The sequence below is a fragment of the Camarhynchus parvulus genome, chromosome 11 (genome assembly GCF_901933205.1).
Source record: "Camarhynchus parvulus chromosome 11, STF_HiC, whole genome shotgun sequence".
Classification (NCBI taxonomy): Eukaryota; Metazoa; Chordata; class Aves; order Passeriformes; family Thraupidae; genus Camarhynchus; species Camarhynchus parvulus.
In genome coordinates, this window is record NC_044581.1 from 17,152,123 (window position 1) to 17,172,052 (window position 19,930).

Genomic DNA, 19,930 nt, shown 5'->3' on the forward strand with positions numbered 1-19,930 from the left:
ATTATTTAATGAATTCCAAATGAAATGGTAGTGAGGGGAGAGCTGTACCAGTTTCCTCCCATTCTGAAATGGCAAAAAATTTACATTTCTGTTAAAGGCAGTGTGTAAAAAAATAAAATAATAAAAAATAAAGTGGTATTCCTTCAACTGCCCACTCCTGCTAGGCTCCTCCCCTGAAAAAGCAGAATAGTGGTGCTAATCAGGTAATCTTGGGGAATAACTGGAGCAATGTGTCAGCCATGAGAGGAAATAAAATGAACAGCTGCAATTGGATTATGCATTCCTCTCATTATCCAGATTGGAATGCCTGATGAACACGGTGTGTGCAATGAAAGGAATGTCAGTGCTGCATATAAAGCAGCAAATCAAAGTGTCTGCGGTTCAGACAGTGCTGGAGCCAGCCTGCAGGCACAGCCCCGGGCCAGGGCTGCTCCTCCAGGAGCCGGGGACACCTCAGCGTCCCAGCAGCTCCTCCCGGTGCTCTGTGCTCCGGGGAAGGGAATAAATGATTGCAGCTGACATCCCTCTTCATGCCTGGCCAGCTCTTCTGATCATTAGCAAGCAGTGGTGTGCAGCCAGTTCTGTGCCCATTCTCTGCCAATTCCTTCACTGGGGGAATATCTGGAGAGCAGGTCTTCACTGGGGAATCTGCTGGAGAGCAGCTAGTCAGTGGGGAACTCTGCTTGGCTGGGTACAGAAATAATATCTCCAGTAGAAGAACGGCATGTCTTGCCATGAGAATGGGCAGGCATTTCTCCAGTAGAGGAGAAAGCTCTGAGCTTGGCTGGGTGACTGGGAGAAAATCTTAATTTATCTCCCAGGATTAACGTAGTGGAGAGAAAATCTTAATTTATCTTGCCATGAGAATGTGGAAAAATGTTAATTTTTCCAAATAACGAGTACAATATAAAGAAAAATCTGTGATCTGCTGAGATTAGCTGCTCTTGGGTGACTGGGAGAAAATCTTAATTTATCTCCCAGGATTATCACCTGTGTATCAGTGTGGAGAAAATCTTAATTTATCTCCTGGGATCTCCTGTGTATCAATGTGGAGAAAATCTTAATTTATCTCCCAAGATTATCACCTGTGTATCAATATAAAGAAAAATCTTATCTGCCGAGATTATCACTTGTGTATCAATGTCGACAATATCTTAATTTATCTCCCAAGATTATCACCTGTGTATCAATGTGGAGAAAATTCTTTTAATTTATCTCCTGAGATTATCACTTGTGTATCAGTGTGGGTAATGCAGACAGTTGAGGGGATTTTATTCACTCTACTTTCCCTTAGGGTGCAGCTGTGAACCTGAATCTGTTGGTGTTTGACACAGAGACATCATTACAACCTCTCATCACTGAGATCATCCTTGATGAGTATTTACTAGGACTGACTGAATAATACCCCTGAGAAAAGCACAAACTTTCTAACCTCAGGAGCAAAAGTAAACAGTTGTCACTGCAAGACTCAAAATTTTCCCTATTAAAAAAAATTGTACAAAAATCCAATTATTGGCAAGGAATCAAATCTCTTTGGTTTGCTTTGCTTTGCTACATTAGTTTAAGGTAGAGAAAGACAACAATTAAAGCTATGGTAAAGAGCAACTTCTAACAGCTATCTAAATACATTGAATATAGAATAAATACACCTAAATACAGAAAAAATTATCTCTTTTATTTCTTTTGCTTAACAGAGAAGTGTTGAAATTTCAGGAGTGTTTTGTGCTGAAATTGGGAGTAACACACACGAATAAACAGCAGCTGACAGAAGTATTTTCTTTCAGATTAGAAGACATAAGGTGAGAGATATAATGCACATAATCTGTGCACAGAGAAAAACAAATGCCCTAAAAACTAAGGCATAAAAATTAAATAACATAACTAGTCTTACCACAAATCATCAGAGACTTCCACAGGTGCAAAACCTCACTCAGTCACATGAAAAATGTCACCAAGATATCAAAAAGCTGCCTTTCCTTCAGAAAAAGTCAGGAAAATGACCTCATATTAACAGCAAGGAATAAATAGGAATTTCCTAATAAATGCAACAGTTTTCTATTGTTGGATAATATGAGAATTTGAGGTTATTCCTAGGTTGTACTGGCACATATTTATGATATTGAAGGCTACACCCCCATTGATTTAGTTGTTGCTAACTGCTACTGGTCATCCTTCCAAGAAATAATGAAGTTGTGCTTTTCTTGAACTCTAATCCCTGCAGTAGAAGAACTGCTAGATTTTCTGGGCTCAAAAGTAAAATGTGCGCTCCCACATCCCATGGAAGCCAGCTGAAATGGAGCTCTCTTTATGAAGCACTGTACCCCTGTTCTCCCTTATTGATTATTTTCTGATCCTCAGTAGAAAAAGGCAGCCAGCCTGGAAATACTCATTTGTTGTTCATCTGTAAGACAGCGCCATTGGATCCTTTATATTTTCCTCAAATGCAGATCAATATACAGATGATGCTGTCAGGTTTGGGCTGTTTCCTAAAGCCAACAGGAATAGCTCAAAACTTTGCTGCCAAGTGACTCATTACTGTACAGAAACAACATGCAGGAGCAAGAAGCCACACTGAGAATTGGGTAGTTTGACTTATAAGTGAACTGCATAAGAATACATCTCTTACAGCTCTTGTTTCTTGCTAAGACACCCATTTCTGCTTTGCTTGAATTCTTTTCCTCACTGAATGATGTCTCAGCCCCAAAACTTTCTGCTACAGACAAAGATCGCTGCAGTCAGCAGAGCTGAGCCTGTCTCAAGGCTTTGGATTGATTAAATATTTGGTAACTTAAGTTAATAATGAAAAACCTGTTCTGGATTAGAGCTTAGTATCAAACACACGGACATGGTGATGCCTCAGGTTTTAGCTTTTATATTTTTCACATTCTGTACTGCTTTGGTGTGTATTTCTGAGCTTCGTATCAGGGGATGGTGAGCTCTGTGCACAGAGCAGGGAGACAAAACAATTCCTGCTCCAGCTGGGCACCAAGGACAAATGATCCAAATCTCAGGCCCAAGAGCACAAACACCGTGGGCTGGAGAGAGGAAAACAAGCAGGGTGGGACTGCATGGGCTAAAGCTGGAATGGGACAATGAACTGCAAGATGCAAATGGAGCAGAACTGATCAAAGTGAGAGACCCCGTGCCTGGTCATGCATTTTGGGGCCATTTTGGTTCATCTTGGGTGCAGCCCTGGCTGGGCTCTTGTGCTGCCCAAGATGGATCCATTGAGGCCTTTTTGTAAATCCCTGCTTTATTCTGTAACTCTGTCCAGCCTCTGCTCTAGGGCAGCCTTCTCAAGACATCAATGGTCAGGCAGAAGTTTCTCCACAGAACGGAAGGAGAAGAAACACCTTGCTGTGCTGGTGCCAGTTATAATCCTGATGTACTTAAAAAAAGCAACATAAGTGAATAAACTTTCCAAACTTGCAGAGATTTACACAGATAAATATCCACATGCAAGAAGTATTCTCTTTATGAGGCCCGAGAGATTTGCTTTTATGGGTAAGCATTCGTTAAGCAAATTGCCAGCTACTTTATCCAGGTGCACAGAGCAGCCACATAAAAGAAGAGAATTGGTTTATGGAAGCAGAGCAGAGCTGCTGAAGTCATGCCAAACAAGGAAGGGGCAACCCCATCAGTCAGAGTAAGCAAAGGATGCCATGGATCCATAAGCAAGTAACTAAGCCACCCACACGCTGCAGAGTCTGCCAAGACAGATGGTGCTACTTGTGAAATATCTTCAGATGTTCCTCAGAGTTTACAGCTTATATTTTATGGTGGAAATAAATGAAAAAAAAAGAAAAAAAAATAGTCTTTTATTCCTTAGATTTTATTGGCTACAAATGTTATGTTATGTCCTTTTAAATCAGCCCACAGAAAGATCTGCTCTTAATTAAACTCTTTAAATAATTGGTGGATTTTAACTTGCCTGTGGAGGTTTGATCTCCATCCTCATAATTCAATCTCAAAGGCTTAATCCCCATTTAGTTTAGTTAATCATTTGTGTAGGCAAATGCCCAATTAGGAACTCTCCATACCTTTTGGGCCTGTTCAAGCTCAAAATACCTGTGCTAAATAAAAACACTTACAAAAACTGTGGGGCTTTAAACTGCCTTAATGGTGTTTGACATCCCGCCTCTAAAAGATTCTATTGTGGCATTTATATTTTAGATGTCACTGGAGCAGCTACCAGTGCTTGCCTTCCCAGTTTGGGGATATGAGTAAAGAGGGCAGTGGGGTCTCCAGACATTTGGAACTTGGAAGTTATAGGATATTTTCTCAATAATGAGGGTCTTTACTTCCACTTGTTTACACTGTACACTTCTCTCTAAAATAATTTAGTTTAATTATCAGGTCACTGGCATTCATGTGACTAAGTTTTATAAGCACAAGAGGAAAAGAAATGACCTTTTAATATCATCTGGTTGTTGTGGTTGGTTTTGGTTTTTTTTTTGGAAAATGCAATATTTAACAAACAGTCAATTCTCAAGAGTACACTACAAAAGAGGATTTCACCCAGACAGGCTCTCAGCTTCAACAGAAACACTCACTTTTCTTGCAAGACACTCAGTAGGAACTTGGAGGAGTCCCTGTCACCACATTTCTCTTCACAGAGAAAAGCAAGGCACAATTCTTCCCAAGAAATTTCTGGGTTTCACATTCTCTGAACCTCAGAGAAAGGAAAAACAATTCTTATCTCATTCACTGCTCCTGTGTTTGTTCACAAGTGGAATGCATGGTGGAAGGTTGTTTAACTGAAGGGAATTGATAATTGGATTCTGGTGTGAGTGTTTTGATTCACTGACCAATTGAATCCACGTGTGTATGTGTTGGGACTGACAGTCATGAGATACTGGGCAGTTGTGTGCAGTTGAGAGCTTGGCAGATTCAGTTTGGATGTAATGTAACATAATATAGAATAATATAGTATCATAAAGTAATTAATTAGCCTTCTAATAAGATGGAGTCCTCCTCATCATTCCTCCCTGAAATCAGGCAAAAATTTCACTGTAAGTCCCTGAAAAGAGCAAGCACCCAAAGGCAGGTGAGATGATGCCTTGAAACAGGACATCCCACATGGTGTCCATGGAGAAGCAGCCCCTGATCCAGGCTCCAGGTGCGGGGCAGGAGCTGCTGCCAGTGCAGGGGGAGCAGCACAGTCACCGCAGGTCAGTGGCAGAGCTGCCGAGTCCCTCTCGGAGCCCTGGGGACACAGAAAGGCTCTGCTGGAGCTCTCAGCACCCACCAGGGGATCTGGAGGGCTGGTCAAAGCTGACGATAAACCCTTAGGGTCTCCAAATTGTTTTCCTTGTTTTCATTCACGTTTTTTCACATCACAATCTCTCCCCATCTCGCCTTTTGTCAGCACTGAGTTCAAGACATTAACAGCATTCAGCAGAGGGAAAAAAGGCACAGAGCTCATCACTTAACTTCATCCTGGCATTATCATTCTGTACCAGTTATTTTGGTTTAGAAACCCACACACATTCATCACAATCACAATCATTTCTCCACCAAAGATGAGGAAGATGAGGTCTACAGGTGGATACTATTTTTCAGCCTGTGCGCACTAAACCTGCGTCTACTCTGTGCTAAAATTATGGTTTTTAATCTCATAATCACTGATGAACAGTCTGCAAGCTTGATGTCAGCACACTTTGATGAAAAATATGTATGTAAAGATACTCCTATTTCATGGCTTTTTGTTACTGCTCCTTTTAAAATCAGCACAAGATCTTTTACATCCCCCATCTGGAACAGCTATAGATATATTTAAGAGCTGAAAACTGACATTTCAAAGTTCAGCTCAGTCAGCTTTTAAGCCATCCAAGGAACATCTTTTTCTCTTATTCCCATTCTGGAGAGTCTGTTGGTTTTTTAAACAGTTTTTTTTAAGCAATTTGAAAACCAACAGTACAGTGAATATTGTTCTATTTCATGTTTGTGGGAAGAGTGACATGAAAGGAGCAATCTGCTTTTGTGTTTCCATCCTACTGGAGCCCGCTGGAATCTCCTCCCTGAGAGCCTCCAGTGACCAGCTACCACAGCATTCACTGTCCAGCACAGGGATATCCTGGCCTTTTTCCCCACACACTCTAGTCCCACTTCTCCTGAGCAATCAGAATGAAAAATTAAGAATTCAACAAATAAATGAACAAATTAAAAATACAATAATCCAGCAATTATTTTGAAAGGACTAGTCCCAAGGCCCAATTCCTGTTTTATGGTTATTTAGCCTGTCTCCCCAGAGCTCAGCCATCTGACAGGAGCTTGGGGAACCATCCAGCTGTTTCCAGTCCCCAGCTACCACCAGGATTTTTCCTTTGTCCTCCTTTTCAGCAGGCAGCTGAGCTAAACTCTCACCAGGCTTGGTGCCTGTAGCAAGACAGGGTTAATTAATCCTTCTCATTAACCTGTTGTGAGCCAATGCAGCACCAAGAGGACCCCATCTCCATGGGCTTTTATCTGTCTGACCACCAAAAATCTGTGCAAGTTCCACCCTGACAAATCTCTTGGCACACTCAGGCAGCCACAGAGGTGCTGCTCAGAGGGTACAAACACAACTCTTTGGATTATTGGGGGCTGGTTTTATCTCCTTTAAAGGAGAGAGAATTGCTGCAGAATCAGGATACATACCCAGTCCCTGCTTAATGATTTCTCCTCATGAAAGATGGGTGTTAGGAGATAAATCCACTCTCCTGAGCACTTGTGGGCATCCATGGTGCTGTTTCCCTTTCAAGGAGGGAAAGCATTCAAACCATGAGGCAGATTTAGACACATTTCAACTTTCACTCTCTCCCCTCCCACTGTAATTCAGTCAGCTCTGTCTTGTACATCCTTGTATATCTTCTTTTCTAAATAGCATATGGAACCTTATCCACCAGCGTGTGCATGAGCCTGCTGTGTTTGCCATGTGCTTCATGCTAAAGCAGGCTGGAATTATCCCTTCCACTTTAGGTGCAATGATCAGGACTGTGTATGAGCCCTGCCAGGGTGTTACACAGAGTCCCTCTCCCTGTGCAAGGTCACATATGTACAAACACCAACTGCCTCTGTGAATTCTTCAATATGTTAACCAAGGAAATATTTCAGCTAATTAATTCAGACAGAATCACTTGGGAAAAATCAAGTATTCCTTACTGCAGGAGGCTGAGGGGCTCTGTGGAGGTTTGGATGTTGGCAAGCCAAAATAATGTTGTACCTTTAAATGGTACTGGAAAGGGCAAATTGACCGTCTGGAGATGTCACTTCATCCACAGAAAGAGATATGAAAGATTCCCTGTGATCTGACTGGCACCAGAGCTGGGGTGAAAGGACACTGAGTCGTTTTTCAAGGCAGGAATAAATCAGCTGCATTCTGCTTACATTTATTACCTACCTGCACATATTCCCAGAACTGGGCTTGCTTTTGCCCTCTCTTGCTATAGCCATTAATTCACTTGTTCTCTGATGAACCTCCTCACATTTGAGGTCCTTTTTACCACTTCCTTATAAAAATTATTGGCTAATTACTGCCTAAATGACTGTATTGATTTCAGGACCTGTCTAAGCAAAAACCCAACAAGCAGCCACAGGAACACGGAATTTCCTCAGTGCTTTGATTGTTGAGACACTATTTCCTCAGCCTCTTTTCTCCTGACAGTCCTAATAAAAGCTGTTATCTCTGATTTATTTGGAGGTATGAGCAATATCACCTGTTTTCAATGCAGCTCCTATAAGGCAAGATGCAGGAAGTTACTCTCAGTACCAATCACTCTGATGGAACATCCCTTTATCCCAAATCAGAACAATGCGTTCAGGAAAAGGCTACTAAATGTAAACCCCACTGAGGGCTGCATTTGTCCACTGTGCCTTCCTTAGTCCATGGAAGTAACTGCCTTGAAGAACAGACAGTGAGACTTCTCCTAAAAGCAGTGAAAACCACCCAAAAATCTGCAAAAGAAATGAAGTTTGTTAAAGCTTTAAAGCAAAAAAAAAAAAAAAACTACTCCAAATATCTTAAAAGGCCAAATGCTGTTTCCATGAAGAATCTCGGTTAATTTTCACTAAAAGCAGCTCCAAATCTTTAAAAGTAGGGAAAGAATATCTGTTTCAGCAGCCACATGCTTTCAGTAGATTACTTCTCTCTGTCTCAGAGATATAACTTTTATTTTGGCAACATCTTGTAATGCGTGGTGAAAAAAAATTTTACCTTTCAATTTTAGTCACAGAACTTTATAACTGTGTCTTGAGATAACTTTAAAACATAATGTCTCTTTTCAGGCCTTTGGTAACACAAGTTACAAAGATTCACATTTGGAATTTATTTTATTATATTTTGTAATTATGCAAATGATGTGGCACATCAGCATTAATCATACTAAATGAAGCTATCTGTTTCAGTTTGAAATACTGAATAATTATTCATTAAGAATGATAGGCAAAGAAGCTTAAATGAAATAAACTCGCACTTTACAGAAGCAGCTTGCAAAAATATTCTTTGTGAGGGTTGATTTTATTTATTTGGGGGAAAGCGTGTGGGCACAAATATTTAAAACCAGAAATTATTGGTGAGAAATTATAGGAATGTGCCCCCTGTGGATGGAGTGACAAAACTGTCCTTTGTCCTCTCAAAAAGGAAAGAAGCCCAGAAGTTTTTCTCCTGGATTAGGTGAAAAAGACACCTCATAGGACCTTGGGGGATTTCACCTCAAACTCAAGGATAGCCAGCTGGACAGGAGCCAACAAGTCCTAAGGTCTAAGGCCCTCTTCATTAACTTTGATACAGGCTCCCTGCCTCACTTGTGCTGTTCCTCGTGCTTATCTTTGTGCAGGGGAGTCAGCAGCTTCACCCTTTCAGCAGCTTATCCAAGCTTACTCTGTAAAAGCTGCTCTCATCCCCAGCTAGGAAGAATTGCCCTGTATCAAAGGTGAGGCTCCATGCAGTCAGCTTCCACAGGCCAGTCAGGCTCAGGGAGCTGGGAACTGATGCCAGTGATGGTGGGGGTGAATTAGTGCTGATGGTGGTGCCAGGAACCTTGGCCAGGCTGGAAGTCTCTGCAAGCCTCTCCCAGTCAACCTGTGGTTTGTGTTGAAAAGCAAAAGGGGTTTTGCTATAAGACTCCTAAGTGCTATCTTGCTCCCTGAATAGAGCATACTTCCATTTCCCTTTTCTCTGAATAGGGGAATTAAAGGTTGGAGAACAGGGGAAGGTTCTGCTTCCCCCAGAGGTGCTGGCACTGCCCAGGCTCCCAGGGAATGGGAGGCATGCCCAGGGAGGATTGCTGGGGGGTCTAGGCAGGGACAGGAGCTGAGTCACTGATCCCTATGGGTCCCTTCCAACTCAGGACATTCTCTGAATCTATGAACAAAAAACCCACATCAGCAATGGGGTAGGATTTCTGACCATTTTAGAGGTCCTTTGTTTTAAGGAGGAATTCCCTGTTTCTCTAGGTGGTGGAAAGGTCACTTTGGCTGACACACCTCTAACAGAAGCAGTCTTGTAGCCACCCACCAAAGAGAGGACCCTTCCAGTTCACCTCATGTAAACACAGATGGCCAGCACTGAGGTGAGTGAATTCCTCCCTGGAATGCCACTCCACTCCCCCTGACCAAGGGGCACAGACATTTAACTTTGGTTAGATGAGTAAATTCAGCTCAGGCAATTTGTACCCAGTTGTTCTGCTGGTACTGTGAGGGGCACAGCTGTGCTCACATCCCTCTGTGTGCCACCCTCTTAGAATAAACTACAGCCAGCTGCTCCCCAGAGAGCCCCAGCATGAGCCCTGTTTAGACCCAGATCAAAAACCCTCTGTGGTTTGAGGTGGCTTCTTTGGCTTTGCACTGACATGGAGCGGAGGAGATGGGCTCAAACTGCTCTGAGCAGGGAAGCAGCAAGAGGCAGCACAGCTTTGTGCAGCAGCTCTTTTCTGGGACATTGCTCCTCTGGCATTTTCCAGGCTGGAGTAAAATTCCACATCCCCTGATTTCATACCTGTCTTATAAACTGTGGGCCAGAGCACCAAATTCTCCACTTGCTGTACAAACAGTTCCAAAGCTGGCTGGGCCTGGCTGGATCTGGGGACCTGCAAGGGAAGGAAAGTGAGGGGAATGTCACTGTGGATGAGAAACACATGAGGGGTGAAGGCTGGAGGCCAAAGGGACATACAGAGCTGGAAAATGATCAGAGTCCGGGGTACAAACATCCTGTGAACTCTCTGTTTCTCTTCTAATCATCTGCTTGGGTTTTTTCTCTTCTTCCTCTGCCCACATTAACCTTTCCTTGTGGACAGGGCTCTTTCGAGTTTATTTTTCTGGGTTTGTTTGGGTTTGATTTTGTGGTTTTTTTCTTATTTGGGTCCATGTTTTTTGTTTGCAGACTTTGGTAACCCACCCCATTTATCTGTGCTAAATGATTCAGGACCCAACAGAGTCTGGTTTCACTTACTTGACTTCTATTTTAATACTGGAAATAAATGTGATTAAATAATAAATTTGATTGTCTACTTAGAAGTGTTTGTCTCCTCAAGTCTAATGCTAATTTCTTGCTTTCTTAAATCTTTCTTGCTTTTAATATGACATGTATCATGGGAAATTGCTCACTAAACCAGAAGCAGATTTAATAAAAGCCTTTCCACACACTCAACACCGACTGCTTTGAATCTATGCAAGCAAAAATTAAGAGCTATCATTCAGACTTGTGTTTTCAAACACATAAGGGAGCTTTCTTAGGAAAGTTTCTGATTTTAAACATACACAGGCTGTAGTTCTCTGTTTCACTACCCAGGCCTCAGAAGTAAAAGAATTTTGATACAGCTAAGTTAGTGCAAGGATTACAAAAACATTTTCCGTGGTAAGACAAGGGATTTACTTCTGGTACGCTGGGAAAAAATTGTGATCAATAAAAGCCTTTACAATGCATTACAGGGAAGAAAAAAATAATTTGTGTAGAAGTTACTGTGAGCTTTAGACTAATGGTCATAACCATAAATTATATTGAAAAACAGATAAAATTAAATAAAGACTCGCGAAGTATAAATTTGCTGCTGGCAATCTAAAAAGGATTTTCTTGTTACTTGCCCATGGGATTTGGGGTTCTATCAAGGAAGCTTTCCTACTTGTCATACATCATTTCAAAGAGACATATATAGCCTGGAAACTGCTTTAAGGCAGCTGCAAGCAAGTGTCACTTTGAGTTAAATGCATTATTAAACTGTTGGGAAATTTCACATCATGGGTCATTTATCTATGCTAAATGGGTCAAAAGCCTCTACACATGCCTAGATAAATGAGAGAGAAGAGCAAAATTCTCCCTTGGGAAGTGATACCTTGACAACCTCTTAGAGTTCATGTTGTTATTTTTAGTAAATAAGAGAAAAAAACTACTTGATAAGTGCACTAATTCATAAACCCAGGTGCCAAGTACCCACAAGAAAAAGTTACCAAACAACCCCATAGTTTGATGATGCTTTGTGTAAGATGTCAGCAAAATGAGGTGCAATATTCTTTGGGTGTTTGTCTTTAGTGGCTGATTATATGGTCCCAAAGATGCTCCCTGAATGAAGTGTGTGCAGAACCATGGAACCACAGGATGGTTTGGGTTGGAGGAAACCTTACAGGGACGCCTTCCACCATCCCAGGCTGCTCCAAATTCCACCCAGCCTCACCAACTGAGATGTTTTGGGAACCAGGAGTGGGTGCACTTTGGACAAGGCTGCAGGGAACAAAAGCAGAGCCATGCAAAGGTTCTAAAACTTTGATGTGCTGCTAATACATTATTCAATTTAGTCACAGAGAAGCCTTTGGTTTAGTAAATGCTGCCCCTGGCATGTTGCTGGGCGTTCCCAGACACCAGGACATGCATCATCAAACAAATTGAAGCCAACCTGGTAGCCAATTTTAGGCAATTAGCAGCAGTGTAAATCCACATGAGAGGAGAAGTGAGCTAGAAACAGTTCTTCACAGTGCATTGGCATGCTTTCATGTTGAAAGATTACGTTTTCCATTTCCTTGCACATTTGCCCAACAAGCAGACCAGTCAGAAAAATACTTGAGCAAACAATGGCAAAGGGAGGGCCGTGCTTTTGATTAGAAGCAATTTTGCTTTCTCCGTAGCTGATAGAGGGGAAAAAGGATTTGGTGTTGGTATCAGTGCATAGCTCTGAGCCAGCTGGGTTCACATGGAGCTGTTCCTGCCTGAGAGGCACCAAAGGCTCAGCCCCCTCCTCTGCAGAGAGGTTCTGGGATGTTTTAGCAAATACTTTCTAGGTTTTGGGAAAAGGGTTCTTCACTTTAACATATGAAGCTGATTTATGCAGCTGCTGATGTTAATGAGGAGAAATTATGCATCCAATACCTGAGGTTTTTAAAAAAGATTTTTTTCTTTTTCAGTGAACAAAGGTTTTCGTATTTTGAAGTTTAGTTGATTTATTTACGGGTGGAAAAATTAAAAGGGTGAAAAACATAAAGGATCTGTGAGTAGTCAAAATCATTAGTGCCTTTAGTTGGTGCAGCATGTAAAAAGGGACTTTAGCCTCCCAAAAGACACTGAGAATTTCAGGTTTTACAAATCAATACTGGCTCAGGACAAAGATGAGCTATTGTATTGTACTACTCACCTACAAAACCTTCAGCCCATAGCATTTATTGTAACTTTAAAAATCAAATGCAATTAAAAGTTACATCGATGTAACCCACCTCTATGTTTCAAAATATATAGTTTTAAAAAATATTTCCATACAAGACAGACTTATTAAAACTTTAGCACGTTAAAAATGGATGGATCAAAGAAAGCAAAACGTAGCAAGATGTTTGGCTGATGAGCCAAGCAAAGCAAAACTGATCTGCTAAAGCCAGCTGACACTGCTGGCATTATCCCAAAATGTACAAACACATAACCTGACCTACCAGTGCATTTTATTCAGATGTCACTGAGAACAAAATTAAAACATCTAATTAAAATTTTTCTCAGACATTAAATTAATGTATATATCAAAGCCATGACATGGGTTCTCAATTAATTAATTAACCTACTTTCAAGTACAAAATCTCTGTGCTCAGGTGTTCTGTCTATGGAAAGTTTCTGACCAGGTCCCCAGCTAGCCTGATAGGCTTTTAAGCTAAATTGTCTTAATAGAGTAAGAATAACTTATATCACCATTAATCTCGTACTTTACTTTACTCCTCTTTATAAAATTGCCACAATGAGATTAGAAACAGATATAGAACAGCTCTATAGATCAGAAAATATTCCTGATGGTGTTCATCTTGCAATGTGGGCTCAGTGTAGAGAATTTAGCTGGTTTTGTTTGCCTACAATGTTTGTTGTCATAACCTACATCAGGCCATTTACAGTATCAACAATGGCTCTAAATTAAATAAGCCAGATTTACTTAATTTGCTCCATAATAACAATATTACATTATTTTAGCCAAATGTCGATGTCAAACTGAACAGAAATAAGAGGAAAGTAGTAATTAGTCTAGGTTAAAATATATCCTCAAAGGATATTAAATATGCAAGAGCTCATCCATGAAAATTAGACTGCAAGAGGTTACACCATGTATTGGCTTATTTTGTTACATATCAAATTATCTCTCATGAATAAATATATCTAATAATGTTTAACTCTATAATTTAATAGTGCCCTATTAAAAATACTTTCTAAATCAACCAGGCTGTGTATTTGATTTTCTGTGATTATCAGATTTTAAGTACACAATAATTAAATGTGCAATTTGTACTGACTACTGCAAGCACATTTAGAGAGACTATGCCCTTCTATCCCCCCAGCAGATAACTTTAATAAATATGAATGCCAGAACCTTATATTTCAGTGGGATAAGTTAAAAACCACAACAAAATGGGGAAAAGGAGACTCAGGGGTGACCTTATCACTCTCTACCTGAAAGGTGCCTGTGCCCAGCTGGGGCTGGGCTCTTTCTCCAGCAGCACTGACACAACCAGAGCACACAGCCTCGAGCTGTGCCAAGGGAAATACAGGTTGGATATCAGGAAAAAGTTTTTTACAGAAAGAGTGATAAAGTTCTGGAATGGCTGCCCGGGGAGGTGGTGGAGTCCCCATGCCTGGGTGTGTTTAACAAAGCCTGGATGTGGCACTGGGTGCCAGGGTTCAGTTGAGCTGTTGGGGCTGGGTTGGACTCGATGGTCTTGAAGGTCTCTTCCAAACCAACAATTCTGTGAATTCTGTGAAAATGTGAAGCTTCTTAATAGAAAAAAAAAAAAACCAAAACCAAAACCACGTCATTTTGGTGCTTTTTGTGTATGAAAGCAAAAGAAACACCCCCTGAACTACAGGGGGTAAGTCTGATGTGCTTTGCAGCACAAGCAGCGCTGTGTTCCCTTTTCCACAGATCCCTTAAAGGATTTGAAGCACATCCCATCCAGTGTGCAATCCCCCCTCGCCTGTCAGCAGGCAGCCCCACGGTTTCCCTGTCACACAGCTCTGAATCTGAGTGACCTCCAAACCTCACTGTCCCCTGGTGGCCTTTGCTGCCCAGGGACACAGCGTGGGATGAAGCCTTGAACAGGTGCTGGGGAAGCACAGGTGAGCTGCAGTCCCTGCAAGCAGCATTAACCCAGAGCCAGCCCTGCTCCCCCAGAGGAGCTCCAGTTGCCATGGTGAACTCCACTCAAAGATTGGAGCTCCTGCTCCCCTTTTCCCTGGGAGGATGAGGATTTCAGAGTTTTTGTTCCTTTTGCTGTGGTCCCTGCCCAGCACCGAGCCCAAGCCACGATGCTGAGCTGAACAAAGGTTTAGTGCTATTTGCCAATTCTAAAAATTCATGAAGATAAATTAATCTCCTTCCTACCAAGTTTCCTCCACCTTAAGAAATGAAGATGAAGAGTGGAGCAATCAACTAATTAACCCTCTTCTCCAGGCACAAAGAGCTGCATTACAATGTGACATTGCTCTGCCCTTTTCTTCTTGAGACTGTTTTCCTGGCCTATCAGAGTCTGCTCTGTGAAAAGACCCTCTGCATCTGCTCTTGCAACCTGCTAATTACAATACTGTAATTAAACGCACACAGCAGCAATTACCTCCATATATCACCGTGTCTGACAAGCACACAGCAAGTTCCAGTTGTGCCACGCTCAGCTCCCCTCTCAGAAAGGTGCAGAGTTGACTTTGGCTCAGCCTGGTTTGACTGAGGACTCTGGAAATCCAGAATGCTGTGTGACCTGCAGGGCAGTGGAAAGTGAGCACACAGCCATGCACAGAAAGGGGCCCAAGGCTCCAGGAGCTGCAGCCCCAGGGAAGTTACCACACTGGATGGATCCAAGTGTGATAGATGAGTAATGTGATGATTGACTTTCACAATTAATAGACAAATATCATGTATATAGGTTAAATTTTATAGATTTATAGTTATGTTTTTTATAGATTTATAGTCCCCTCATATGGTTATTAAGGGACAGCTGGAGTTGGGACATCTGGCAGGGCTGGCTTGTCACTGTGGAACACCTGAGCTCCAGTCAGGATTTGAGGAAGAGATCTCCACCACTGGACAGCAAAGAAGGGGTTGATGGACAGAACTTCGGGAGGGGTTAAAGGATTAAAAAGGGGAAACCTCCATTGTGAGGGGGCTGAGCACATGGTGGGGAAAATCTTTTGCTCCCAATACCATAACCTTTTTTCTCTATTCAGTCTTCTGTTGTATTTTTGGTAAGGTTTAATAAACCTTCCTAAACTATGAACAGTGAGTAGCTGTTTCTCACACAAGAGGCCAAAGAGACTCCAGTGTTGTGGTTGTTCCATCTCCCCCTTGAAAGAACTTGATTGCTTCTCAACTTCTGTTGCTGGCTCCTGAGTGTCTTCAAAGATTCAAAGCCACAACAAAATCCTGGATCTTCCTTGGTTTTTCAATTCTTCATCCCTTTTCTGCTTTCAGCATTCCCAACATCCTTTTCTCTATGACAACAATAGACCCTAGTTCTTTTTCCTAGTAGCACTTCAGCCTCATGGAGAGCAGAGCTTAAGGTTTTGTTTTGCTTGGTAAGGAACAAATAAATAGATTTTGGGAATGATTCAGCCTTTGCTGTTTGCTCTACAGAGCACTTTGAGCCTGGGGCTGAGCCACGCTTAGAGGAGGTCTGTCCACACCCAGAGTGCTCAGAGCTGTGCTCAGCTGTGGGATACAGAGCAAGTCCTGTAAATCACAGGCTGGCAAAGTGAGAAACCACACACAAGAGTCCAGGGAGGGGAACAGCTCTCTGTAGGAAAGCAGATTTGACAGCACTCCCAGACACCACCCCATCCTGACTCTGCATTCTGCCTTGGTGTCACATCATTATCTGAAGGGAGAAGAAGAAAAAAAGCTGCTGTAAAATGTCAGTGCCTTTGAATTATAGACAAAATGCAGACACATCAAAATGTATTTTCCTTTTCAATAACTTTTCTTAAATGAAATATAATGGCCAGCTCTAGGCTAGGTGCTGCCACGCTTTGCCAATGGGAAGTGAGAAACAACAGCAACAAATCCATCTTTCTTCCTGAAGTACTGCTTGCAGCATGAGGCAGCACTAATCAAAGACAAATCACAAAGCTTTGGGTTTCTTCTGTTCAGGACTAATACCTAGGGGCGAGGAGGAGAAGAGAACTGTTTGATACTGAGCAGCCATACTCCCTTCACTCTTTACCACCTCATTTCATGAGAGCTCAGAGGTTTATTTTGTAAGAAATTAGAAATAGTATTAAATCACAGTGAATCCTATTATTTGTTGGCACTTCTGTAGCAGAATAGAAGAGCTGGGAGAGTTTATATCCAAATACACCAATAAGCATGAAAAGGGATTTTTCCCCAGTGCCAAAACAAAGGGTTACACCTATGAGCAAGTGTCTACAGGACCTGAGAACCAAACAAGAGGAGACAAACAGCAGGGATACTCCAAGAGTGGAGCAGGCTGCACACAGCATTTCCTTGAAGTATAATTACAGCCCCACCGAAGCATGACTGTAGCCTCCCATCTTTGCAACAACTGTAATCAGTGTAATCATGCTGCCATTTCATTTCCCTGCACACATTCTGTTAAGGCATTAGGACTGCTGGGCAGACTGCTGGAATGATACAGTTAATACTGTCCATTTATTTCCTTCATGCTGATAAATCGTGTTGCTATTCTGCTGTATTCATACTTTTTTTCTCTGACTTTAAGGCTAAAGCAGCCCATTTGATAATGCTACAAGAATGCTGTTTGCAAAAGAAGAATAGAAGGTTTTACCAGATTTTGTTATATTTTCAAAACCTTTACAGGACCTTTCATATCTGCTGTTAATTAGCAGTATTGGGGCCAAATAAAAATAACAGATAACTCCCTCTTGTAAAATTATTCCTTCCAGTTGTTATTATTTAGTCACAGTGAAGGCAAGGGGGAAAAAATGAAACAGGAAAAGACACCAAGAAGCCCAGTCTTACTGCCAGCTTACCCTTTCCTGAGTGCCCTGCCTCCAGTCTTCTTTCTTTAAGCAGGTGCATTAGCAAAATAAAATAATATAGTGGGAATTGCCTTGAAGGTATAGAAGGTAATTAAAATAATACACATAGCTAAGTGAAGCAAGGGTAGGGTGCAACATCTGCTCTAGCACACAAAGCCCTTGGAAAGAAGACACAGACTGATTTAGAATACATTATGTTGCTGATTTTTCTTAATGATTATAACCCTTCTTTCTTTCAGATGGTCCTTCAGTGCAGTTTGCATAAACCGTGGACTGAAGTAAAATCACTCCAGTGAAAGAGCAGTGATTTTCCTGCTGATAAGGGCCGGTGTTGATGTTGCTTTTCATTTATTTAACTATTTCTGAGTGTTGCATTTGCCTAATTTTTAAGGAAATATTTGCTGTGGTTCTTCCTCTATCAGATCATTAAAAAATGTCAGGGAAAATGGTGGAGTGAGTGTTTAATGAAAATTCTTCACCTTGACATCTATCCAGGAATTTAAACAACTATTCAATAAGCAGACTCACAAGAAGGAAATCTATATAACTATTAAAATAATCTTCTAATCACTTAAGAGCCTAGAGTAGCTATGGAGTTAATCACATCCATTTTCAATTTATATGCTATGCATATCCTCGTAAGCATTTTGAAAGAAAGTGGTGCAGAAGACACAGGTGCCTAAATTAATAAACATTAGAAAATCAGCAAGAGACTTAACTACACTGGTTATTGTTTCCAATTATTAAATAATTAGTTTGAACATCTTCGTACACCTGGCCCCAAATCCTGGATTTCAATTACCTTGAATGACTCTGGGCTGCTGTTTGATCACTTAATACTAAATCTGCAAAGTGCTGGGCATTGGGAAGAATATCTGGGGGAGGACATGGGGATTTCCCAGAAGTTTTGTGAGAAAGTTCACTAATCAGAACATTTTTGTTTGCAAATTCAAGGCTATAATTAATAATGGAAAAGCTTTATTAAGATTTTTGTGTTTTTAAGAAAACAGATGGCAGGCAGCAGACTCAATCCCAGCATCTCTGTATTCCAACAAAGAAATGTTTACCTTTCCAGGACAGCTACATTTGAGAGAATAATTTCAGAAATGTCATGTGCTCCTCCAACTTTTCCATCTTTTTTTTTGTTTTCTGTATTGACCAACTCAAGTACCCTGGTTCAGTTTGAAGAGCACTGAATTTATCTTTTACTGCAGCTCCAGTAGATGCCTTCTGAGAATTTCTATGCAATACAAAATTCAGAAAAGCTTTATTTGAATTAAAGTCCTCCAAGAGGCTCTTAAGCAACACTCTCAGCCTACTGGTGATATATCTTGAATTCTGTTACTCATTTAAGCAACATGCTGAAACAGTTTGGTATAAAATTTCAGATTAAAAAAAGGATTTAATTAAAAGTTTTGGGAAAAATTTCACATTAAATGTCAATGTGTTTGGCATGATGTTTAGAGCATGTAATCATTTTCCTGTAGAAATTGAGGAATGAAAGAAATATTCTTATGACATCCTCTTTTAATAGGTCCAGTAGGATAAATAGGATAACTAAATAAATCTAGAACTAGGAGTCCAGTACCTCACTTATTTTTTCAGAAAGACATGAAATAGCCAAGTGCCATTTCTGCACACAACTCTAAATAATGTATATAATTCCATCAGTAGTTTCAATAGGTCAAAACATCTTTTTCTTTCCAGCCCTTGAACATTCATTGATTGCAAACCCTGTAATTTCTCTAGAAAAATACACAGCAAGATATTTTTTCTCTGCCTAAAACCTCCCAGCAAACAAATCACTGTCCCCCTTCCTAAGCAGGAAGGAAAACAACAGGGGTGGAGAGTGTTTCCCAAACCTTGAAAAGGCCTAATTGATGAGTCACTGATTTTCCAGGTGGGAACACAGTAATGCAGCCAGGCTGGCAGAGGAGAGGTGGCTGAATCTCTCTATATTTCTGTTCCTTGTGGCTCTCAGTGACACCGAGCAGGGACAATATTGGTGACAATCACTGACATCCCCAGATAATCCAATTAAGGGAAACTTCTACAACATCATCACACATTCCAGGGTACTGTGGCATCCTTTTAAGAGGGCCTGAGACAGCCAAGGGTATTTCAGACCTAAATTTTCTACAGCACGTGTTTCTGAACATAACTGCTGCCAGGCATGCTGATCATATTCATGAGATGTTAATTCTTGTGAATTATATAATCTGTTACTTGGTTAAGTATTACGTGTATTGTGATTTCCAAATTGATTATTTGCATTAACTTAAAGAAAATTTACAAGAGGATGTCAGAACCCAGGACATTCCTCTGGCTGCCCTGGAGGACTCCAGACCCTGGCAGGGGCTCAGAGACTTTGGCACGGAGTCAAACACACCTGTGCCTTTGATTTTAGCCCATGGAAACAATTACCAGCTTTGTGTGAGGAGTTACAAGCCACAAGGGTTTGAGTAGAATGATAGTGAATTTACCACAGGGTGG